This window comes from Castor canadensis, chromosome 4, assembly GCF_047511655.1.
Source record: "Castor canadensis chromosome 4, mCasCan1.hap1v2, whole genome shotgun sequence".
NCBI classification, from domain to species: domain Eukaryota; kingdom Metazoa; phylum Chordata; class Mammalia; order Rodentia; family Castoridae; genus Castor; species Castor canadensis.
In genome coordinates, this window is record NC_133389.1 from 1,922,501 (window position 1) to 1,948,349 (window position 25,849).

Below are 25,849 nucleotides of genomic sequence, written 5' to 3' on the forward strand. Positions count from 1 at the left end.
CTGAAAACTTTGAGCTGTATTAACAGAGACCATTTGAATTAAACCTGCTCCCTGTTATGAAGGGTATTGAAGGAATGACAAAGGTAGTTGAGAAAGGTTTGTAGGAATTGGAAGGAAATTAGTGATAGATCTAATTCTACAATTTCTGCTCCACTGTACATCCCTCTGTGGCACGTGAATGCCAAAGGAAAATTCCTTCCAGTAATACGGGGAGAGTGTGAGTTCCATGAAAGCAGGAACTGTGTGGTCCCATTCAAGAGGATACCTGCTATGGATTGGGTGTGGTGTGTCCCACAAAGCTTCCTGTGCAGCACGACTGGTCCCCTTGGACCACAGCTTTAAGGGGTAGAGACTAGTGGAGGTGATGGTGTGCTAACCACCCTTCTGGAGGAATTACTGCCTGGGATTCTTGGGTCTCCTAGGAGATTAATTCCTGCAGCAGGGGGTTACTATTAAAGAGAGAGCCTGACGCTCGCCATCTCTTGTTCCCTCTCTCAAGTGCCTCTCCCTTGTGCTCCCACCATGGTGCTATCCGCCATGATATCATGAAGTCAAAAAACCCTCTTGACAGCCTGAGCAGACCAGTGCCTGACCTTGAAATTTCAGCCTCCAAAATGGTGGGCCAAATTTCCTTTTCTTTATAAAGTTCCCGATGTTAGATGCTCTGTTAGAGTTACACAAAACACAGACAATACCCTTGATGCTCAGAGACATGCTTGATCAGAGAAGTGCGTACAAATATTTATTAAACAAATAAATGAGTGGTGAGTTTGGGGATTCCGCAGGAACAGTTTTTATCTTCTTTAGCATTGTGTAAATTGTGGTCTGTCTTCAGTACTTGGTGGACATTGTAAAGAACTGTGTGACACACTGACAAGAGCCATGACAGCAGGGGGACACATGATCTTCACTATTAACATTCTTTTCCCAATCTGCTGTGCAGAAGGATACAACAGCCATGATGTCCTCCTCACCCACGGTGTGGATAGGACATTTAAAGACAGAGCGGAACCAACATACTCAGAGAAGTGTTTGTTGTTTACAAAATCAGAGAATATAAAGTACTTACAAGTGCAGTAAAAGCAACTCTTGGTGTCACAACTGAAGAAGAGTCGAGAAGCTGACAGCACATGGAGTTATGAATGCAGTTATGATGGATTGAAATGGTCTTACAAATTTATAAATCACAGAAACAGTTTCAAGAACAGGGCCACAGAAAGATGAAATTTCATTGGATTGTACAAGCTAGCTAAAATATTATCTTTAATTGTAATTATAACTCCTAACTAGAATTCAATTATGCATGATGCAAAATTGAAGGGTCTTTAAGGATTTAAAGGTACAACTTTTCTATGCAGAAAAAGATCTATATTGGTATAAACAGGGATTAGTGCTTTTAGTATGGAGAATAACAGACTTTGTGAATGTATGACTTTTTCTCTTGTCTTTCCGTTGGTTATAAAGCAAATTTTGTAAAGGAATCCATTTTCCATCATTTACATAAAAAGCTTGAAGATAAATACTGTCTGTTTTTCTAGTACCTGGAATTTTAACCATGTAGACAAAGTGAAGACATTGTGTTAGTGACGTTAGTGACTGCCGACAGCGGGAAGGGGAGGCACTCTGGAAAGCCACCCCAGCATTAACTGAGGGCTCCCTTGGGAACAGTGGTCTTCCTCAGGTGCAAGGCAGTGCTGGCTGCCAGGTTGCCCCTACAGGACCTCTTCACAGGGAAACTAGGGTTTCTTGCCAGCATGGTGACAAGTGTCCCACGAGAACAGGCTGAAGTCATGTCACCTCTTAGGACTCTGAGAAAACTTCTATGGGAAAAATGTGATTTGATACACAGCCCTATCAGTTCACAGAGCCACAGAAAGCATTCTTTCACTAAGTTGAGCGCTCCATAAGGAAATACTACTTTGAGAATAATTTTTAAAAATTGTGTCCTGTTGATGACTCCGGGAGAGGTTCACCTGTCCAGGATACCACTTCTGAAGTCTTTCACCTCGCTTCTCCACAGGCTGTGCTCTTCCTTACCTTGGCATCCCACCTGCAGGTGGGGGGCAAGTCTCTTTCCATACTTAGGAGTCTAAGCAAAATTGCAACTTAAAAAGTAAACCTCACCCACATCAACACAATATGAATATGGTCTAAAAGCAAACTGACCACGTGTTAAAGCAATCTTGAGTGCTGTTTTTCATTTGTTTTGCTATGCTACTCATTTTTGTATGTCCAAGAGTATACTGGAGAAGTCTTGAGAAGATGACCCCACACCCACTTCCTACTACTTGGAGCCTGCACTAAGTTATTTTTCCAACTGGAGTCTATGTCTTCACCTATAAAATTAGAAGTTAGATTCTGTGACCTCAAATAGCTTCTCAAGGTCTGAGGTATTATGGTGAACCCGTGAAATGACTCTTGCCTCCTGATTCCTAGGGTCAGGGCATTAGTGATACAAGCACAGATGTGTGTTTATGAGTCATTCACACACCAAATCCACAGCTTTACGATAACCACCTTTTCTTTCATGATCATCACATTTCTTACACTAGCTTATTTAGCTGACTTTGTTTGGAATTTGTTGACATTTACCAGTCACAGTGTCAACAGACATACATAGGAACCTGTCACACTGTCACCAAATGAGAAGGAAGTCCATGCTGGGCTGATGACAGCTCAGCTCAAGAATGAAAACCTGTATCACTGTAAACCACCCTGACTCATATGCAAGGTGATAATGGCCTCAGCTTCTCCTTAGTCAAAAGCTAGAATCAAGCCAAAAAAGTGTGCTATGGGAAAAAAATGTGTGTATCAGTGTGAAAGATACAGTAAAGCTGTGTGCAGTCGGACTTGGATTCCTTGTCCTAGCAAAACTAAATGCAGGTTAAAAACAAAAGTAAAATACCAGCTAAAGAGTTTGTAAAGAATGCCTCTCTGTGACACTAGTAGAACTCCAGAGTCAAAATGTTACAAAAATAAGTGTAAGGTACAAAGCCAGTGGCAAACAAAATGAAAAAAAAGGGCATTTGATTCAATTCTAAAATTCCAAAGTCAGAATATGTGCGCATTTTTAATGACTTGATGATGGAATTTTGCATGATCATAATTGTAATGTGAATGAAAATGTTCAGGTCGAATTATAGAAGACCGGTGCCTATCAGATCCATACCCGTGGATATTGCTCAGGATGGTCCTGAATTCTAGATTACACAAAGCAGCCTTGAACTTGCATTGTCTCAGGGTGGTCGTGTCAGAGGTCAGTTTAGGCATGAGATAGAAAGGAAAATACACCTCCACTGCCAGCAGGGTCCCAAGGACAATGAGCTAGAAAACAAACCAGGAAAGGTCAGATCTGTCATTCACTAAAGGTCCAAAAGGGAAATTTTGATTTTTTTAAATAAAAGGTAATTTGATCCATCGTGGCTGAATGTGACATCAGAAGATGCTCCACTCTGGCCTGATATACACACAATAGTGCTTCAAAGAACAATGTCTCAGAACCCCTCGGGTCTGGGTGGATGTATCGATTTCATCCGAGTTAATAAGCCTGTAACAATGGAGGCCTCTAATCAGAGGCCACTGACAGAAATAACAACCCGTCCTCCTGAGAAATAGCAATGACCCTATTTCTACTTCTTCATATTCACAACCTCCAACGTGGTTTCAACAAAGGCACTTTTCAAGTGCTGTAGGAACTGCCAGTCAAGGTTATGGCTGAAATGGAAACAAAAGAAGACTGTTGATTCATTTATGAAGCAAAAACAGGAAAGGCACAGGTTTTAAAGTCCAGACTGGACCCACTACAAATAACAAACAAAAACCAGAATGAAACAAACAAGCAAAATCACTGTTCAACCCCATCTCAATTCCGTTTCAGAGCTAAAGTACAGCTCATCCATTCCTCGGAGTGCTGTCCATGAGCTAGCAACACATCTTCCTCTACCCGCCCAGCACCCAAAGAATATCCAGCTCCAACTCCTGTCAGTGAACAGAGGAGCCATGGAGACAGTCAACACAAGTCACCCTCAAACCAACAATGCTTACCAAATGGGCAGCCAGAGACTCTGATCCAAGCTCCACCTTCAGGTCAGCTGTGAGGCCTCGTGAAGTACCAGCCCAGACATTTTCAGCTGTCCAAAAACAATGGCTGGGAAAGTTGCTTTCTGAAGCAAGACCCACGTCCTAATGCCTGTGAATCCATTAATATAATGCAATTTAATGTTTTCATTCAAAGAATCGCTCAATGGATTGTAGGTAGAAGCAGGCTTAAATTGGGAAGTATCCGTAACCTTATAGAGAATGTCGACACTGGCTCTAACTTTGCAATTATATTTCACGTACTCTCTATGCAAGAGTTCATAAGGTGTGTGCCTCTGATTCCTACGGGTGACTCTGGTGCTCTGGAGGAGGAACTTTGCCACATAGGCAGCAAGAAAAACTGGTAGTTGATAATGCAGCTAGATATTTTTAAACAGTATCACTTTTATGGCTTTTTTTTAAAACTTGCGGTCAAAAAGCAAACGAGACCATGTGATCTGCGAAAATACAATGTCATTATTGTGTTAATTTAGAAAGGGTTCTACTCATTTCAGTATCTCAGCTACAATTCTAAATAGCCGGACACTGTACATTGGTTAGATCTCCTTCAACACCCTCTCTGCCCCACTTAAAGCAATCGTAAGAGGTTTCATTGTCCTATTTCGTGTAAGTTTATGGATCTCATCAACCATATTCCCTCACCTTCATCTCCTCCATTCACCCTTCCACTACCCTAATTTTTAAAGTGACCTCTGGGAGGCCAAGCACTGTTGACTTGACTTGTCCACTGCCAGTGGTGTCAAGGTTTTCTCCTTCCCCCTCCCCCCCTCAATCTGAGGGACTTTCATTGCTTTTATTTTTACCTGGACACCCTTGGTAGCCATCTAATGCATGCCTGTCAATGTTTTTGTTTCCTTCTTCATGTAAAACTTGACTACAGAGGTTTAAAACTACACACATAGATATCCCAGGGCAAACAAAGAGAGAACAGCCTTACCCAGCCTTCAGAAATGACTTTTTGTGACTCATTGACAAGGCTCAGTCACAAGAATCTTCTTCACTTTCCCACTCATGGTTTGCCATCCCCACTACAACACACGCCTTCACCTCCATTTGCCAGTTGTTCAGTGGGGTGCCTGGGGGGTGGAAGATTAGAGGTCTCTAGTTTTACTGGAAGTAGTCTTGGACCAACCATCCAAGGCTCCCAGGTGGGTGGGAACACGGTGGAGTCAGGTGTGCACTGACACCTGCAGAAGACGCAGCCTCATAGAAAGTTAGTGTGGTGTTGACCAACTCCACACAACTCTGAGTCTCTGTGTAATCATCACTACAACAAGGACGGGAGCACCTGCTGGTCCTGAGGCGGCTGCCTTGCTGTTCACCCAGCTGACATCTGCTGCTGCCCGTGGATGCAGACGACTTGAGGTACCACCCCACAGAGTCATCACGAGCTCGGTCAAGAACATGTGGCATTCCTCTTGTGTGGTTTGGCCTTTCCCTCCAGGTTAAACATCAAGGCTACCTTTCCCTTGTGCACCTGCTCATACTGGGAGGGTGGAAGACAGAAACCAGCTACCCAGTGTGCTGTCCTCAGAATCCTAGCCATGGGTACAGACTCCTTAGTGGGAGCAGGTGGGGGACCCAGGCGCAGCACAGAGCACAAAGCTCTATTACACAGAAGCCTTTTTGTAATTTATTCTGTTCCGTGCATTAATCCATCAGTCAATATTAAATGGCTAGAGATTTCTGAGTTGAATTCAGAGGGAAAACATGTGCTCATTTTTTTGCTCTGCGCAGTAAAAGTAAAGCGAAGGGGAGGTAATAGGTCGCACATGTGCAATTCGGGGCAGAGAAAGCTTGAGAGAATTGGGGAGGATAAATAAATAATTTCTAAGTTGAGAGGAAAGGTAGCAGAAAGCATTTAACATGTGTTAGCTAAAATCCCCCTCTCATCCCAGCCAGCGCTCTTCAGGGATGTTTTTGTTTGTCACAGTTTTCTCCCGATTTTTATTTTCTCCTCTTTTCAGGATATCAGTGAAGGGATCGCAGAAGGAAATTACTTGTGCTTGTCAGTTGATTGTGTGCAGAAGAGACCGGTGTGGCACAGAGCTGAAGATCTCTATCCAGACCAGGGAGATTGAAAGGCAATGAGAGGATGTGGCACAGCCCCTCCCTGACCTCCTGCTTGACCTTGACCCAGAGGCTCCCACCCTCCCTGGCAGAGGGAGAGAAAGGCAGCACACTCGCCGTGACCATCACAGCCTCCCCACCCTCCAGGAGGGAGAGCTGCTGGCCTGTGTTGAATGAGCATTTCCAGGAAGTTTCTGGGTCTGGCTGTGTGGACTGTGTTTAACTTCTCATTAGACAATGCTTCTCTCTCTCTCCAGGGACGTAGAAAGGCTTGACATAGAATAAAATAAAAGGTCAAGTGGCCTGCACTCTCTCCACCAAGTAAGAACCATGAAAGCAAAAACCGATATCTCTTTGTCCACGCTGAGGCCATTCGCGGCAGTCAGCTTGACTCCCCCATGTCCCTGAGAGCATTGTTTCATGGCGTTGATCACACGGCAAGTATGACAGTATCCTAAGGACAAATTTTCAGACTCTACAGGGCCAAAATTTCACATTGCAGATCACAGAGAAGTTTCTCTTTTCCGGCCAGAATCACAAGCCTGGGCAGAAGGCAAACACAACATGAGTCACCACCATCACCATGCCATCTGCTGAGTGCCCAGTGCAGTCAGGCCTCTCAGAGACATTCCTCACGAGGAGCCATTCGGAATCCACAAGTGACGTCTAGGTAGCTAATGAGTTCACAGCTCCTGAACCTTTAAGAGAAGGCAGAGTTTTCTCAAGGCCTGAGCTGGGTGGGAATTGTAGACCCGTGCCCCTCTCTGTGGACATAGTGACTAGGATGGTGTCAATGAAGCCACAAAGACAGGTGCCTCTCCCACTCTCCCAGCCCCAATTCCACAGATGCCATGTTGGAAGACCGGTGGTGATATTTATAGAACTCTCGGGAATAAGGACAAAGGGGACTCTGAGCCAGGAGACCTGAGGTCTCCAGAGCGTACAAGGGGAAGCACCAGAGCTGAGCCCTGTGGCAAGGGCCTTGTGGCTCACCCTGTATGGGAAGAGGGGAGGTGGCTCCCAGCACTGTCACATCTGTTTTGTCCCAGCTCCCATCACTGGGGACACTGGCAGAGTGCCCACCTCTCCTCCTCGCTGCTTACTTTGTTTCCTGCTATTTCTCATCTCTACAGACACAGACTCCTGGCTTCTCAGTTCCCAGACTGACAGCTTCCTCAATCTGTGGACTGCATCTGACCACATAAAGAAAACCGGTCACAATGCTGCCACTGGGGCAAGGTGGCATTCTAGGGCATCTGGGAGCCCTCCTGGCCTGCAGGTTCCTTTGGAGCTGAACCCTGGCTGTGGTGTCTGTCAATATAAGATGTGGATGCCAGGGCTCCTCTCTGTGACAAAACAGTCACACACCGCTGTGCCGTACAGGAACCAGCTAACCCTGCACGCCTTGTAAGAGGAAGTCCTGTTGAAGCTTGCAGGAATTACAGCGTTCTTGGCTATTTGTCAACATTGTCATACCTTCCCTTGTGCTAAGAGATTTTCTCTTGCACTCATCATTTTCCTGCCTCTCCATTGGCCCCAGGAAACTTGGTTCTGCATTTGCTTCTTGGTTACTCACCTGACAGTGGCCTAAATACATTTATCTCACATTTTCTTAGGGAAATGCCAAGCCCTCGGTTAGCTGGATGGCACAACTTCATCTGTGTGCACCTGGGCTGTTCATTTTTCCAGTCCAGACATCATGATGAAAACCAACTTACTGATGCCACCAGAAATGCAAGGTTTATGTCAGCAGACATCCCCACACAGCTTCATGACTTCCCAATTCTCATGAAACATGGGTGCTCACTACTCTTTCCTCTGCTTCAGGAAATGATTTTACGTGTAATTCAGGAAGAAAATGAAGCCAGGGTTCTGCTCCTCGTCTACCTTCCCCAACAAACAATCTCATCTGAATCCTCCCTCTTACCTTCTCCCACACATGGCATAATAAAGAGGGAATAAGCCACTTGATCCTAAGGCCATATCTACCTCTGCCATGAATTCTGTCTCTCAGCTTTAGGATCTGTGGTGTTGACTGGATTCCTAGGGTCTTCTGAACCTTTGAACCATCTTCTTTTTCATTATTAGGATTTGAACTCAGGCCCTAGAGATCGTTAGATAGGTGCTCTACCATTTGAACCATGCCCCTAATCCTTTTTGCTCTTAGGATGTTTTCCCTATAGCATTTGCACTTTTGCCCAAGCCGGCCTCAGTCCATGATCAATCCTCCTACCTCTGCCTCCTGTACCTGAGAGTACAGGTGTGCACCACCAAGCCTGTACACCATCTTAAATTATTATCGTCACTTACATTCTTAACGTCTAGAAGAATCCTCTCAAAGAATCCTGTCATATCATAGCCAGATTCAATGTGTCAGTCCAATCCACAATAAAAATAACTTCATATCCTAGAGACATGTGCGAACCCAATACGCACTGCTCGATCAACAAGAACAGAGCTCCTTCCAGATACCACATCCATCCATGTCCTTGTGACATAGATGGCACCCAGACCACTGACTCAAATGAGGATTTAAACCTCACTGCCTTTGACTTCTCAGTAGCATTCAGCCCACCAGACCGTTTACTCCTTTGGTAGATTCCGTGACACTGAACCCGACCTCTCCGTCCCCCTCGGTTCCCCTCCTGCTGGCTCTGCCCACCTGAGCTGTCCTCTAACTTTTGACCCTGAGCACCTTCCTACCTCCCCACAGTGGCTCCTCTCCCACTGCTGGAGTCAGTGCTGAGATACTCAGGACACCAACCCTCACACGCACCACCCAGCGCTCTCCACCATCTCCAGATGTGCACGGGACGGTCTACATGGTGTTTCTGTTTATAGCCCTCACAGGGTTAGAAATGTTGAAATACGTGACTTTCTTGCATTTCTTGTGGTTGACTCCGTGCAGACTCCCACCTGTTCAGCAATGTGGTGGGCTGTATTCTAATTCCTAAAATGTACACACTCAGAAGCCCCAAGACACTGGCTAACATGACAGATTTCCACCTGAAACAAACACCAACTCAAACACATCAGACACACCTCCAGAGCTTTCAGATAAATGCTTGACTAAGGAAGACGAAGGATGAGGTACTAATAAAGATGGCTCACATGCAAATTGCAAATGGAAACAGTGATGAATTTGCCTTCATAAAGAAACAAACCTCTGACAATGGAGGACGCCATTAGGAGAATGAGAAAAGGCAAGACACAGATGATGAAGTTTACTTATCACACAAAGGAATAGATGAATGACCAGATTCCAGAAGTTACTCAGCCTTCCTACATATCACAGAGAACTTTGAAAATTTCAATTGAAAACTGGGCAAAAATACAAATAAGCATTCGTGGAAGAGCAGTGGTCAATGAGATGCTTAATCTTCTTTGTAAACAAGAAAATGGAAAACATGAAGCTATATTCCACCCCTCTCCCATCTCAACTATCCAGTGTCCACAAGGGCAGACGGGGACCTCATGAGGCCGAGAGCAGTGTGACCTGTGCACAGTGACACTTGGAGAAGGTTCCAACCCTCCACTGAACTCAAGTTATGCTGGCCTGTGACCCGGTGTGTCTCTTTTAAGCGAAGAACTAGAGAAGCCCTGGTCCACGTCCATCTTGGGACTTGCTCCAAGAAGCAGTCTTTGTGGTGGCAAAGTCTGTAGTCATGGCAAGGGCCCCACGGCACAACAGACAGGTGAACTGTAAATCGCTACCGTGGACTGCTCTGCACACAAGGCACGCTTACACGTGTGTACGTGAGTGGTCCCCCAGATTGTAATACTGAACAACAAAAACTAAGAAAAACCAAGGTCCTGGGGGTAAAACACCTCATAAAGCCTATTAAAACAATGCAATGGATGATTGAACATTGTATATACCAGCAGTAAAACTACCATGAATTAATAAATATTCTGACAAGACATTCCAGGTTGCTTTTGAGGCTGGGGAGGAATGAGAAGAAAGAAGGAACACAGGCTAACATGGACACCAGGAACTGTGTTCTGTTTCCTGGGTGGTGCCGAGTGCTCAAATTGCTAATGTGCTAGGTTTAAAAGTTAATAAATTCAAGTGCTAGCTTTGAGTAACTCTTCTGTAAGTCTAGCTTAACCTAGTCTTTCCTGCTTTAATAAAACATACCATTAGATAGTCAGAAAATTGGAAGTTATCCTTAAAGTAACCGTCCCCCCTCATTATCTTGTTCAATCACCAGCTCTTCCTTACTCTTCTCAAAATATCTCAGCACTGACCCCTGGCCTCCACCTCCACACCTCTGACCTGGTGCCATGTATCACCGTGGGCCATGGGCATCGCCTCTGGCTGATACCCTTCAATCTCCTCCCAGATGTCTCAGTGGATCCCACAAATGCAGCTGCTGGAGCAATCTCACAAAGTCAGAAATCACACCGCCACCCTGCCTAAACCCTGTGGTGGCTCCCTTTGCCCAGGATAACACACTTTTATTTATGTGCCTTAGCATGTTAAAACAAACAAACAAAAACTCTGCGTATTGGACTCGGGAGACCTTTGCAGTCCCACACCCTGCCTTTCCTTTGTTTTCAACTTGTCACCCACATAGCTGGTCATTCAATTCTTTAAAAGACCCAGGCACTTCTCCAGACTCACATCCTTCGCCAGGGCTGTTTCTCATGCCTAGCTAATTTTGGCTCATTATTCAGGTCTCAGATTAAACATCACTTCTGCAGGAAAGCCCTTCTTAATCTCCAATGTAATTTAGATCAACCAGATAGAGGTCTTATAGTATCCTGCACTTGTTCCTAGGAACCCTCTTGACAATTGTAATTACCCATTAGACAGTCTTTCCCATTAGCTGGCCATTCCATAGCTCACCTGGACCAGTCCAGTAATCTCCCAACGCTAGTCCCTCCTCCCTGATTGCTTCCCTCTAACCTGTTCAACACAACAGCCAGGTTGGCCATAACACAGGGGGCAAATAAAACTCATCCCGTGTGGACAGCCCACACCTGCACCAAGGACACAATCCATAGTCCTCTGCACTGCCAGTAAAGCTGCATTTCTGACTAACCTTGCCTTGCCCTCCTACCAAGTCTGTTCTCCATAGTCTGGGTGGCTGGTCCCCTACAGTGTTCTTGCCACTCAGATCATGGCCTTTGTCATGACTCTTTATGTGACAGCTACTCCTACTTCAATTCTATGCTTACATGTTTGCATAGGAGGCCTCCTGAGCCACTGCCTTTTCTTCTCAGTGGTTACTTGGTTTGATGGTAACTTTCTAGAGTGTCTGGTCCTACTGAATTCCTCACTTGGTGAGGTCAGTGCTGGGGTGCACTTTGTTCATCTCTGTACCCATAGCTTCTAATCGTGCCCAGAACAAAATGATCTGTGCTGCTTTTCTGAAGGAATAGAGACGAGGATGCACACAGGAATGTCAGAAATTTCACAGGGCTCAACCCAAACTTTCAGATAGGAGCTGAAGAAAACTTGGGAGCCAAATGACTCGGTACAGCCAAGTAAAGAGCTAAAGCTTACCTGTATTTTTATTCATTAATTTCCCCCTTTTAAACACTAAAACAGCAGCATGCTGACACTGAAGAGGACAAAGGAAACAGAGTTGGGTACCAAGTTGAGGGCTGAATTACCAGGCAAGAGCCCATGCTAATTCAGTTAAGCTAGAGATGAAAACAAAGGTTGAACATACAATAAGAGAAGAACCAAATGCATGTGGTGATTGACTGGGTGAGTGCAGAATGCAAGGGAAAATCAAAAAAGGCTTTTCATTTTTGAACTCAGCCAACAAAGGTAGAGGTGTTAAATATGAATGTGAGGGTGGAGCATATTTGGGGTGGAGCGGGTTGAGTTTTTTTTTGAGATACGCTACAGGGCACGCAACTGTGGGACCTACAACAGTCTGTAATAGTGGAAATTAAAGAACGCTTGCTGCCTTAGAGGATGTAACCCACAAAAAGATCAAATGTCCCAGATTTAGCGAGATGGGCTAATTGTGGAAACAGCAAATGAGAAGATTGTTTTTTTTTTTTTTAGAGCTATCAGGGCTTATAAGATAAAGAATTTAAACAAAAGAATGCAATGAAAGGAAGCCACCGAACTGCAACTCTTGGACAGCTTCGAAAGTTGTGTCAATAGGAGTAAGCACCTAGTCCTAGTCTGTAGAATGCAAATAGGCACAGTGCCTGTCTAACCATGTCTTCAACAACTAGGAACCAATGAGTTAATACACGTGAAGACACGGTAAGTATTCAATAACGATAGTTGTCATTATATCAGAACTGCTACTTCAAGTATTTTAACCCACTTTCCAATTCTGGGTGGCTTTTGTTCTACACAATAAATATTTCTGTTTCACTGACACATAGATTGTCAAATGTCCCTTAAGAAAAGCTGCACAGAAACAATTAAAATTCTCACCAATAGCAAATGAATAGTCTCGTTCCTTGGAACATTGTCAGTCACCTGTGCTGCTGGGTCTTCACCAAAGACCATTGATTTAGTCAGCCTACGCAATGGACTGCCACAAAAACTCTAGGATGGGGCTCAGAGAGCTGCTGCTTGGTTAGCACACTGAGATGCTGGGACTGGGTCATGCCTGGGGAGAGCGCGGACCCCCTCACCCTGTCCCCATACCTTGCCTTATTTATTTCTTCCCTTTGGCTGTTCTTGAGTTGTGTTTTTTAAAATAAAACAGTAATAATAAGGAAACTGTATGTCTGAGGTCTGTGAGTCATTCTAGAAAGTTATAAAATCCAAGGAGAAAGTTGTGGGAATCCATGAGCGAGGGTTGTTTGGGCAAAGCAGGGAGGTCCTAAGACTTGCAATTAGCATTGTAAGTGGAGTAAGACTTTTGGGGCTGAGCCCTTAATTATAGGATCTGATTTTAACTGCAGGTATGCACTGTAAGAATTTAATTGAGTTGTGGGACTTTAGTGGGAGTGTTTGCTCCCCCCCTGGATCCCAACTCTGTTGGCGCTCTTATTCCAGACTTAGAGCTTCCAAAATGTGAGTCACAAATCTCTGTTGTCATAAGCCACCAATTCACGGCACTTCCTTATTGTATCCTGAACTAAGCAGCACCCAGCTGGAGCTAGGGAATTGGTATGAGGCACCCCTTACATTTGCTGTCAAAGCTGTTTGCATGAAAACTACCATTGCCACCTAGTTCTTTTCCTGACTTATCATAAATGACATTTCATTCTTAATTTTGAGGCCCAAGTGCTCATGGCTCCAAACAGAAATCCAATTGATTTTATAGATCTATTTAATATCTTACAACTATAGAACTCACTACCTAGTTCTAAATTTTTTGTAGATCTTTAGAATTTGCTAACTAGACAGTTATGAAAAACGTGAAAAGGGATTTTTATTCTTCTCAGTATGTTTTTTTAAATTGCCTCATTGCAGCAGACATAACTTCTAGCACATGTTGAAGAGCAGTGGCAAGAGTCAACATCCCTGACTTATTTCCAGTCGTGAGGAAAAGCATTGACGCTCTCACCGGTAAGTAGGAGGTTGGTGCTAAGACTTTTGAATTTGCTCTCAATCTATCAGATTTTCTCTCTTGATAGTTTTTACACACATGTATACTAAATTTTTTCAAATGGGTTCTGTGTATTAACTGACATGCATCTGTCATTTTATTTGTAAAACACAAGTAGCAGACTTAGAGACAGAACAGTACATGGAAGTATTGTTTTTTTCTTTATGCTGGCAAATATTATTTTGTAAATTTCTGAATCATGTAATAATATGCCAGGAATGCTTTTATGGATCCATCAACACATTTCAACCAAATGATATTTTGATGGCTGTATAATAATTATTACAGTAAAGTTCTCTCTTAATCATGTGTTTAGAAGACCCTGGGTTTACGTTTTTCTAAATAATGATTTGATACTATCTAAGTAATGATTATGTCTCTGAGGTGAACTTGTAGGAATTCTGTGAGGAAACATTTATATTTTTTAAAATTTATGGCGTGCATTGGCGTATTTGTATAGCTTCAGTTAACAAGTCGCAGAATCATTAATGAACCAATCAATGAATAGTTTTCACCCATGGAATGTGAAATTATTTCATGCTTGATGATCACGGAAACACAACAATTTACCATACGCCCTTTGTGTACCTCTAGGTTTATTTAATCTCCCCTGCTAGATAATGAGGTAAGTCAAATAGGTCATCTGCTAATCTGCCCATCTTTAATATAACATGTTGCTTGAAATTAATGTTAAGAAACATTCATTATGCGAGTGTTTTTCTTTATACTAACATATTTAAATTATTACAAAATGAGTAAAAAGAGACTTAATGTATCTATCTGTGTACACTGAGAACACACCTGTCAAGAGACTAAACGTCCTGGCCCAGGGTCCCTGCTCATAAGAAGAGTGTGGGGAACACGCTCAGAACTGCAACTGCGTGTTGTTATTTCAGAGTTGGCAACTCTCTCTCTCTCTCTCTCTCTCTCTCTCTCTCTCTCTCTCTATCTTTCTCAAATACATTCAGACCCTCCCAATATTGTTCACTTAGGGTGAACAATTTCTACTATGGCTATGTACATATTTATTTTGTTATGTTTTTTAAAGATAATAATTTTAAGTCCACAAAAATAATGCTGTGATGAGTTGGCTGTACGTTGGGCATTGAGCCACACACAGCAAGCTGTTTAACAAGGTTTATGGTCCTCACTTGGGAACTATGTCACTAAGAGCTATAATGGAGAGTTGAAGGGAAATTTGCAAGCTACAAGTAGGATTTATTTCAAATAGAAATATGATCCCACTTGCATGTATGGTATTGATTGACAACCCAACAAAAACATCTATATTTAAATATCATTTAATGATTAGAAAATAAAAATAAGGCACAATTTGCAAGTAACTGTCCTTTTTTTTAAGTTAAAAGTTACCTATAAGGACAGATATTTTTGTTCAGTTTTCTCATTGCTTTAAACCCGCTACCTACATGACGCCTGGCGCTCAGCAGACATCCACTGAGCTTTGGTTTCAGTAGTGAATTGGGAGCTCTGCAGAGGCTGTCCACAGAACACACTATCGTTATTTTGGCTTGTAAGGATGAGCAGAATTGTAATATGTACACCAGAGAGGAAAGCATATTCTAGATGAGAGGAACGTAACTAAAAGCTTTGGGTTAAGGTCCATGGCCTACTTAGAATGGACAATTGAGACAGAAAATTCAAATCAAAGAACAACAGCCAATTCATAAGTAAACATGGGTGACTTCAGACCTCCACAAACACTGATATGAGAGTTCAAGGAAAATTATATGGTAAAGTTTTTAATTTTTGAAAGCCAGTGGATTACCCTGTGACATTTTTAGAAGGGACATGTAGCTTAAGTTTCAATAGACCTCCAAGGAGACAGCTCCTAAATGCTAGGGTTAAGTGATAAAGCCCTATGGCAGGATGAGGTAAAAAAAAGGAAACCTGTTCACCATTAGGTAAGGAATGGTTCATGTGTCAGAGTTCCCTATAAGGAAATCACCAAATTTAATGAAAACACAATGAGAAAACGAAGCAAATAGGATAAGAAAATTACCTTCCCAAGGGAAGCTTCAGGAAGGACTTGACCCTGTGCTGCCTGGTCCTGAACACCTGAGCAAGCCTCAGCCTCAGCCTTCCTAAGGCAGCATGCTAGCTGTGGCTCTGGTTCTTCGTTTTTTTTCAGAAAGAAGCTCGACTAGAGTGGGCTGTGTCACATGTCGGGTGAGCAGCTCACGGCCAGCTGGACTGTCCAGAGAGTCCGTGTACAGCAGCCCAGGGACTTTGCCCATGGACCTGCCACTGATTCAGTCTCAAGAGGGGTCAATGGGACAGAGGACCTTTTCCACCAGATTTCAAAACCTGGCACAAAATGTCCCGCATCTAGAGAGCCAGTTTCCTGGGTGCCCTGTGTGAAAAAGGGAATTGATTTTTGTACTTGTTGGGTGGACTTGTCTTTAAATTAGTCTTTTGAAGAGTAGCAGGTCACCATCTCTTGGGACCCCTCGAATCTGGAGGCTCTACTCTTCCACTTTTCACTTTTCTTTCTCAATAAACTCTCCCACTGTACACTTTAAAAAATAAAGAGTCGCATTTAATGTAGAGCGGGGAGGGGGTGAATCCAAGTATGATATATTTGATTCATTGCAAAAACTTTTGTAAATGCTTCAATGTACCCCCACCCAGCACAACAATTTAAAAAATAGTAATTCTGTGGAGCTGAAGTCATGGGGAGAGTCACCAGTCAACGATGGTGGTGACAAGGAGGACAGAGAGAAGCTGACTCAGCCCCCTGCCCTCACTGTGCTCAGGAAGTGAAGCTTTTTCTGGGACTGAGGTGAAAAGAGAATTGGAGGACAGCAGTCACATCCCTGAGAGTCTACTCCCCGCCCAGCTCCTGATCTCTCTTGCTGCACATTAGCTCCCCTTCACTGCGCTTGTCACTTTTGCACACAGCACAGAACTGACATCTCACGTATAGGGTTTCTTGGTGCACCTCTGACCTGAGGGTAGAGGATGGAGACCTCTACCCTCTACGTGGTTTAGCCTGTGAGCTACCCCGGACCCTAGCAATCTTTTAATCCCTATAGAAGGTGCTCTGTAATTGGACTGGTTTCAATAATGGAATCTTTTCTACTTCCCTGTGACCATTTCCCTGACTCATGAGGAAAGCCACCACCCCCCCGGGTGCCCAGGGAGACCTGTGTAACACTGGATGGAGCCCTAGGCCGCAGAGGCCAGCGAGGCCCAACTCTGCACAGGACTGAGTCCATTAGCAGCTGGCCCTGCTCCAGGAGGAGCAGTTCTGACTCGGCTCAGTTCTTACCCTCCAAGGCCCGGCAGAACCATCACTCATGTGTGCTTGCTGAAGCAGCCATGAAGGGAGGCCTGGGATGTCATGATGGCTGCACTGTGTTGTCATGGCCAGAAACAGGGACTCAAGTAAGGATTCAGCCATTTTGTATTTAGCTTTGCTTCCCCTGTCCTGTGTTCATTCTTTCCTGTCTTCCCCAAGATGGATGTGAGTAACGGGCAGCCTGGGAGAAGGTCAGGTGCATTAAAATCAGAAGTCCATGTTTTCCTTCTCTTTATTTGTTGTTTGCATAGATGAACAGAGGGCTTTGGGTATTAATTAAAACCACAGCAGTGGTGTGGAAGCAGTAAGCTTTCTGGCTGCATTACAGCACTTCCTTCACCTCCTCACCTGCCCCACCACACTGTGAACACAGGGCCCCTCCTCCCTGTGCTCAGAACGTCTGCCTCTTAGCTCATCACAGTCACCATGTTCTCCCAAGTGGGAGAACAGCAGAGGTGGAGGTCCCCGACTGCTGGAAAAGGATTTGACGATCCACTGAACACTTTTAAATATTAAACCTTTAGGTTAAACCATATATGCTGCACCTGCTACCACTGGTTAGTCCTGTCCTGTTCTGAGATAGAGCCCTACGGCTCACGTGCAGGAAACAGAGGAGCCAGCATTAGTAAAGGTTCGGGCCGCCTCTGGTAGCTGGTGCTCCTGACCTGCACTGTTCCCTTCCACATGTCATCGGCAGCAGAAGTCAGTCCACCACATCACAGTCTCACACCCAGAGCTGAGGCCATGAGGACAAATCATACAGTGACAGCTGTATCTTCATGCTGACCCTCACAGTCAGCGATGGGCTCTTCACATCTCACCTGTGGACAACTCAGGTACAAGGGGGATACATTGGTGACACATGGGACCATGCCCCAGAGAAGAGGGCATCTGGGGACTGTGTCTGGGGTGGAGGTGGGGTGAGCAGCCTCACCTTTCGCCCCCATGTCTACACAGGTCAGAGACGCAGTGGTGTTAAGGCATGGGTATTGCTGAGCAATATATGAGATTCTTCTTTATTTTCATGGATTAAAATAAGTGTGACTTTGAACAGGATTGAGGAGAAGTCTACTCATGTACTAGGAATCCAACTCCGAGGTCCCATGCACGGCAGGAAGCTATGCAGGAAGCTTATGCCAGGTGTGGTCTCCTGTGCTCGTTCTCACCCTCTGTGGATATACAGACAGAAATCAGCAGAATTACATCTTCTCTCCAGGTACTAAGGAGGTCAGATTGAGGGCTCACACCGTGGAAGTACCTACACTTCCCTTCTTCTGAGGGCTTTTATGAGGTTGGTCACTACTTTCCCACCAAACTTACCAATAGCCTACCCTTCCAAATAAAATTTTTGAGAGGAAAAGGTGACTTTAGAATAGTCCATCCCTACCCAAATGGAAACCCCAAATTACTACTAAGTGTCTCCAAATGCAAATGGACCCAGTACTCAACAAACACCAATCTCACCCACCTTCCATGAGTCCACTGCTTTTCCGTTATCGTGCTAACGTGGTATAAATTATGAAAACACCTAACTGCTCAAGGATTTTGTTCTTATACACACATATAATCAGGGTGTTTTTAATTTCAAGTTACTTTTAATTGTTAGATTCTTCTGAAAGTCAAGTTGCACGGCATACCACACTCGTTTATTAGCAGAATGCAGAAATATTCTTCCAGTTCCAACCTGTAAGTTGACGGAGGAGGATGCACCCTTGGCCCAGCCATGTCCTTTAAGAGGTTCTGATTGAATCGTTCTCAGAGGAACGGGGCCCGGCGCTGCTCAGACAACCTCCCCTGTGATTCTAATTTGCAGTCTTCACTAGACTCCCTGAGTAGGAGATGCCATGAGATAAAGGAGCGTTAAGACTTTCTAGCCCCTCAACTCCTCATCTTCAACTTCTAACCAAAATAATAATACAAGTAAAGTTCACGAATTGCCACTGTGTCGAGCACACTCACAAGAGAAGTTCAGTAGAGAAAGACTTCCAAAGTTGTGAAAATATGTGCTGCATTTGATGGAGAAAACAGAGATTTCCACTACCATTCTTCCCGCAGAAGGCACCTGGGTAATTAGGTCTGCTCCTAGCAGAGGTCAGAACACAGCATTCAGGGAGGGAGATGGCTCAAAGCCAGCAAGGCATCACAAAACCAGAGCTCCAAGCCAATCGGCCAATGTCCTGGAATAAGCAGGAGAGAAAATACCAAGTATACACTAAAAAACCCAGACAGCAAAAAACCAAACTAAGCAGCTCAGCTTTTTAAGGGCTCCCAGCTGGAAACAGGAAGGGCTGCACCAAGACAAGACACACACATTGCTGACACTGTCCATGCATTAGAGAAGCAGCCTGGGCTGATTCTGAATCCTCAAAGTTGTTTACCAGGAGCAGTCTCTGGGCATGTTTGGTTCTGTATGTAAGAAGTCTGAATTTGCCTTAAAGAGAAGTTCATCCTGAAAAGCTGGGGCAGAGGTAAGGCAGGTCAGAACTGGCCTAACAGACGCAGAATAACCTCACTACACGCATCGCCGTGCAGCCTTCCAGAAACCCAGCAGGACAGAGGGAAGTTGCACAGGTTCTGCACTCTTGTCTCTGACCCTGTCCTGAGGCAGGAGAATAGGGAAGGAAGCAGAGTTTAGTCAAGAGGGGTGGAGAGTAACAAGATAAAATGTCATAAAAGTCCCACCTAAGACATGCCCCAAACCTCATCGAGGACACGCCCCTTCAGGAGACATCTGGATGGGAATGTCCTTGAACCCTCTTTCTGCAGTTAATTCAAAAGCGACTACATTATAATAAAAAAGATGTTTGTGCAGAAGGGAAAGTCCTGGAGCTGATGCATGCGCTGAGGGCTGGGGAACCTGTCCTCAGATGACCTTTTGTGACACTCCTCTGCTTAAACCTTCACACACATGGACTGCCTCTCATACATGTAGTTACAACATGTAACTTGCATTATGGGTAGGGACATACACAGTAAAAAGTAGATTGTGTAACATCCTTCTGTCAATCAAACCTGTCAATCACCCTAGCCTCTTCTGCCAAAGACCGCCCAGATTTTTCCCACCATTTGCCCTTACAACCTCTAAATTGCCTTTTAAGCAAAGATCAGGGGCTGCTGTGTCACCTGACCAGAGCCCAATCACTTTGTCTTGCAGTGTTTCCTCCTGTGTATACTTTTCTTCCAATAAAACTGTAACACTGGTTGCAATCTGTGTTTCTATCCAATGTTTTGTTCCAGATGCAAGGACCTAAGGTCTTCTCCACCAGGTCATCTGCGACCACCTACCTGTAAGAGTCCTACTCCTCCATGGTGGTCAGGAGTGTGTCTTTCACAGTCAAGAGTGGCAATGTATAAATTCTACTATATAATAAATTCTGCATTTTCTTTGCAAGTTGAAAATCAAAGAGCAGCACTTACTTCGTGGCCTGTTGTTCCCCATGCTGCGTGGTGCTTTTGCTAGGCAGAAGGGAGCAAAGGGAAATGGATCAAGAGCGTTAATAGGAAAAGTGACCAGGAGGACTGCACCCTTAATGCTGGAGGAGAGCATTTCCCTGTCTCTTTGGAGTCAAACATGGAGGATGTTACATACGGAGCAGACCACAGAAGATCAGACCAGGCCCCAGAGGGTGGAAGGTGAAGGGTGGCAGGGCTAGGACCTGACTGTGGGGCAAGAAGCAGTGTGGAGCTAGCCAGGGCTTTTCTCACCCCATGTGTCCCAGATGGGTTGCTAGAGCAATGTAAGGGACATGGTTGAAGCAGGCTGAGAGGGCAGTTACAGAGCTAAGTGTAACTACAACCAAATGTACTAAATAATGCTGAGGAAACAGATCAAAGAATATCTACCTACCCAAGTGTGGAGATGCGCTATGATTACAGACCGGACAGCTCACCAGAACAGTCATCAACTTGCCACAAAATCCATACAGAGTCTTAACACAGTTCCTATCAAATACCAGCAAGAATTTTTGTAAGTATTATGCTAAAATGTGCGTGGAAAGGTAAAGGAACTAGAATAGCTTTATAGTCTAAAAGGAAAAGAACAGGAAAAGCAAGTGGGAGGACTCACACCACTTGAGTTCATGATGACAGTTACACCCTTGTGACATGGCTGTGGTGTTGGTGGATGGAGAGACACAGACCAATGGGACAAAATGCAGAACCTGGAAACAGAACCTCATAAACATGTCTAGCTATATTTTTTAGAAAGTAAAGGATTTAATCAAGTTAAGATAGTTTATTTAACAATAGTGTTGGCAACTGGGTGTACACAGGGAAAAAAAAACTTGACTTAGGTCTCACACCTCATTCAAAACTTTACTCAAAATTAATCACATACTCAAAAGGAAGACAAAACTCTAAAATGTTTAGAAATATCATAGTAGGAAATCTTAGACTTGACACCTGGAGGAGCAGCATTTGTAAGGTAAGGAATTGATTTGCTGGCCATAAACCAAAATCAAACCTGGTGCTACTTGAAGAAGCCTCTGGAAAGGATGAGAAGACCGGCTGCAGCTGAGGGAAAATGTCTGTAAGCATCTCTGATTAAGACTAGGCTCTCCAAACTCAACAGTGAAAAATCAAACAATCCAATCAGAATATGGACAAAAGTTTGGCAGACACAATTTGCCAATGATAGACAGACAGGAAGTAAGTACATGAAAAGCTACTCGAGAAACATCAATAGAGAAATTCAAATTCCAGCTCGGACATACAACCTCACATTAGTGAACGCAAAAGGCTAATGAAGATGGGAGGAACTAGGTCTTTCAGGCATCACTGGTTAGAGTATAAGATGGAACATCCCGTTGGGGAAAAATGAGTTAAAAAAACCTAAGTATACTATGACCACTCCTCTGCACTCCTGAGCATTTGTCCCAGAGACAGGAAGACTACAGTCACACAAAATCCTGTATACAGATATTTGTTACAGTTTTATTAGTAATTTCCCCAAAGTAGAAACAGTTGAAGTATCCTACAATGAGTTAAGAAGCTGTGGGGACAGGTAGGAAGGTCAAAGAGGAAGGACATGGAGGAAGACAGCTGGAATCATAAAGAGGAACAGAGGGGTGAATGTGACCGATGCACACTATGTGCATGCATGTGGTAAATGTCATAGGGAAACCCCTTACTGTGTGCAATTCAGTATGTGCCAATCAAAAAGGAAGCTGGGTGTGTCCACACTTGGAAATATTACTCAACAGTAGTAGGAACTAGATTATTGATACATGCAACTACTTTGGTGAGAATCAAGGTCACTGTGCTGAATGAAGAAAAATTTCCAAAGGTCGTGAAATGTGTGGTTCCATTCTTACCCATTCTGGAAATGAGCGAATTCGAGAGATGGAGAAGAGGTTAATGGTTGCCATGGACAGGGATGGGGAGGGCATAGGAGGGCTGACTGAAAAGAAGCAAGAAGGAGAAGATGTGAAGGTGGAGGGAATCTCTGTCCTGATGTGATGAGTGGGGTACGGTTACACCCAGGCTTGGTACCAATGTCAGCTTCCTGGTGCAGACATTCTTCTACAGTTATGGAGGAACCAGGGCGAAGGCTTCCTAGGGCCTCATTGTCTTCACAAAACCTGTGACTCTAAGTACTTCACAGCACCAAAAGAATAAAGTAACCAATATGAAAATGTGAATGAAGGCTCGGGGGAGTGTCAAGGAGATGAGCTGCTGTGTCAGAGCGGCTCTCGGCGCCACGGTGGGGCTCCTGGCCACAGGTGTTCATCGCAGAGCTTCCAAGGTATCTGGGAAACAGGTGTACAGGGTGTGAGCAGCCGACAGCCAAGGCACTCAGAGATCTGTCTCCAAAGCCATGCTGGAGGGAGTCTGCGGGTTCAGGAAACATGGTTCTATTGTAGACCCTCTGTATTACTTATTTCTTAAACCTGTGCAAATAGGCATTCCTTTTAAAAGAAAAGGGCAGATACAACGTGCATATTCTGGTCAGGTGTCTTGGTCCTACATTTATTCCATTGTGGATTTCCGTGAGGAGGCCTTGGGGATCTTTGGTGACGGCTCTAACACCCTTTCTCATGGCGTCCACAAACACATCGAGTCCAGAGTTAATACTTGGACACTTATAACCACTTGATTTAATTCCCTTTCTGACTTTTCTGGTCTTTGGAAAATTTGTATATGCAGTTATACTGGGGCAGATTTGCGTTTGGAGTATTTCACATGAATGAGTTCAAATTCCCATTTGACTCGGTGGAAGAATACAGAATCACATTTACAATAGACTCAGTTGCTCAAACCCACGTGTTCTTTTCACTTTCTTCTGGCCTAGGAGTCGTTAGCTGGCCTAATCTTACAGCTGGCAACACTTTAATGTGTCTGGTTCCACCCAAATTAATTTATAGACAGGGGAAATAAACGGAGTCTCAATTAGGCTGCAGTTCCCAAGCAATTCCTCGCAGACACCTATTCAATTATCGAAGGTCAGGCTGAGAACTGCCTTCCCAAGTGCAACCAAAGTTTTTAGACTGGTGTCTGCTTTTAGCTGAGTCTGTCTTCCTAGCTTGTGAGAGAGCAGCGTGCCTTGTGCAGCCCAAATTTTCAAAACCTTAAGTCACCCCAATGCCATGGTTTCAAAATGAGAATGATACGAGTACGTATCAAAATGAGAACGAATGGTACGAGTGACAGGATGCCAGTGCTTATCAAACTGAAAGGGACAGAGTCTTTGATCACAGAGTTTTAAAACATGCTTGCGTCGGGAATAAAAACCAGCTTAAAAATTCAGGATGAAAAGTAAATATTGCCTTTGTCAAATTTGAAAATACAGAAATTTTTACCAATATTGGATAGCCCACACATATTGTGTATGTGAAATTTGTTGAGATCTTAAGTATTCTTAGCATGAAGAGATGGATATGCTAGTTGGTTTAAATGCAGCCAATAGTTTCCTATAAGGATCAAAACCTTAACTGGATACCTTAAATACATGTGGCTTCAGTAAAGATTAAATAAAGAAATAATGCTCTCTGTTGGTTCAATAAGACAGTTGGAAGAGAAACTTTGGTCCCCATGTTTATCGTTTAATTTTGACTACCTATTTTTATTTACACATAACTTTTTATATTTTTCTATCGATCTGCTGGCCACATATTATATGCTTAGACTATCACACGAAGTCATGAGCCCTGTGGCTATTTCACACATCCATTGGAGTTTTCTAGTATCAACAATAAAGTGTATTCACTTAGATTTGGGCCGAGACTAAGTCAGCTAGTCTTTTTTTTATCATTTTAATTAATAACATTTAATATTCATAAAACCTATCATATGCTTAAATCTGGCCAACCAATATTTAATTTTGAAATCCATCTTAACTCCTAATTAAATCTGGCTTTAGAGTTTATGGACTCAAATCTTTTCCCTCTCCTTATCTTTCTCAAGTGAATTGGATCTAGGAGTCTCTCAGTTCCTAACCTCAGAAATCATTTTTGCTAAGAAATTCACTGGCTTTGGGTAAGTTCTGATAGATTTTGGGCTAAAACTGACTATTCCCCAGGCACGAAGACCATCACAGGAACCCTTAACCTTATGCCACGTGTCACTTGACCTCGGGAAAAGAGAATCAGGAAATTTTAACCCTGTGGCGACAGACCTCACGTCCACACTATCAGTCAAGGACTCTGAAGCCCTCAGGCCTGGGGTAAGCTGTGTGGTCAGCAAAATAAAGTAAAAATGATGTGATGAAGCCTAATTTGCCATGAAAAATCATCTCAGAACCAAGAACCAGCAATCTTTGGGGCTGTGAGAATACGTAAGGAAATGTTGGATGGTTACCATCTGAATGTTGTTTTCGGGTGAGGTGTCCATGTGCCCTCTTGCAGAAGTGGCTTCATTCCTATGCTGTGCTCTCTGCCACTGACTTAGTCAGTGTTGACTTTGGGCACCAATGGAGACAACTGTGTAGTGGTTTCATTTTTATGACTTCATGCCATTGAATTTTAATCTGTTGTTTCTAGAGTTCTAAACATAAGATACATTAACCCCTATAAAGAGGAAAAGGGAGACATTTTCCTATCAAGGAGAGCATTGTCCAGTGTCCTAGTGGGGAAGGTCATAGGCCTAGGAACAAGGTCAGACTCCACCAAGCTGACCCACCTCCTCTTCCAGATCACTGTGTTGGATTTCCATTATCTTTTTCCAGTCAGCATGGACGTGGGTCAGACCAAGATCCTGAGCGCCGGGCCTTGTTTGGGTTTACTATCTCTTGACCCCAGGCTGGGGAACTGGAGAATGCCAGTGTTTGGAACTCATGGTCTCTCCTCTTAAGTAGGGGACCCTACTTAAGAGTGGCAGGTATGTGGACCTTGAATCCAAACATCTTCAAGGGAAGAGAGAGTAGCCAGATTCAAAAGTAAATGCCCAGGTTGTGAGACAAGCTGGCATAGACTCTCTTTTCCCCATTCTTTACTTTAAGTAGAGCTAAAAGCCCTGACAATGACCTTACAGAACATCACCAGGGACTCTGAAAACAGGGGAGAAAGTAAGGCTTAGACCTGGAAGAAAGGCAGCCATGCCTGGCTCTTCCTGGACCTCATTTTTATTCTTCAGAAGCAACGAGAGGCTTGAATGTACCACCTACACTCCCAAACAAACCAGGGAAGCTGCTGTCTCTGGTCAGAAGATTCAAACCCTTGTGGTCAATGACAGGCCCAGTCTGCAGCATTGACACCAGAGAGGCCTCCTGTGACACAGGGGTGGGACAGTGCTGACAAACCCAGCCAGGGGCCCGTAACTCCCTAAGCCCAGGCCATGGAAACTCAAGGTGTCCAGAGTTAGGCATAGGTGGACCCGAGTGGAAGCCTGCTGCCAC

The 25,849-nt window shown here is 44.1% G+C and overlaps 1 long non-coding RNA gene across 1 annotated transcript; it reads right to left on the reverse strand.

Annotated features, from left to right (window-relative positions):
• Positions 1-726: 726 nt before the first annotated feature.
• LOC141422324 (uncharacterized) lies at positions 727-15,853 on the reverse strand. Its single transcript, XR_012446877.1, has 3 exons — positions 15,721-15,853; positions 4,045-4,189; positions 727-3,714 (listed from the first exon to the last, which is right to left on the reverse strand). It is a non-coding gene; the product is annotated as an uncharacterized lncRNA (long non-coding RNA).
• Positions 15,854-25,849: the final 9,996 nt, after the last annotated feature.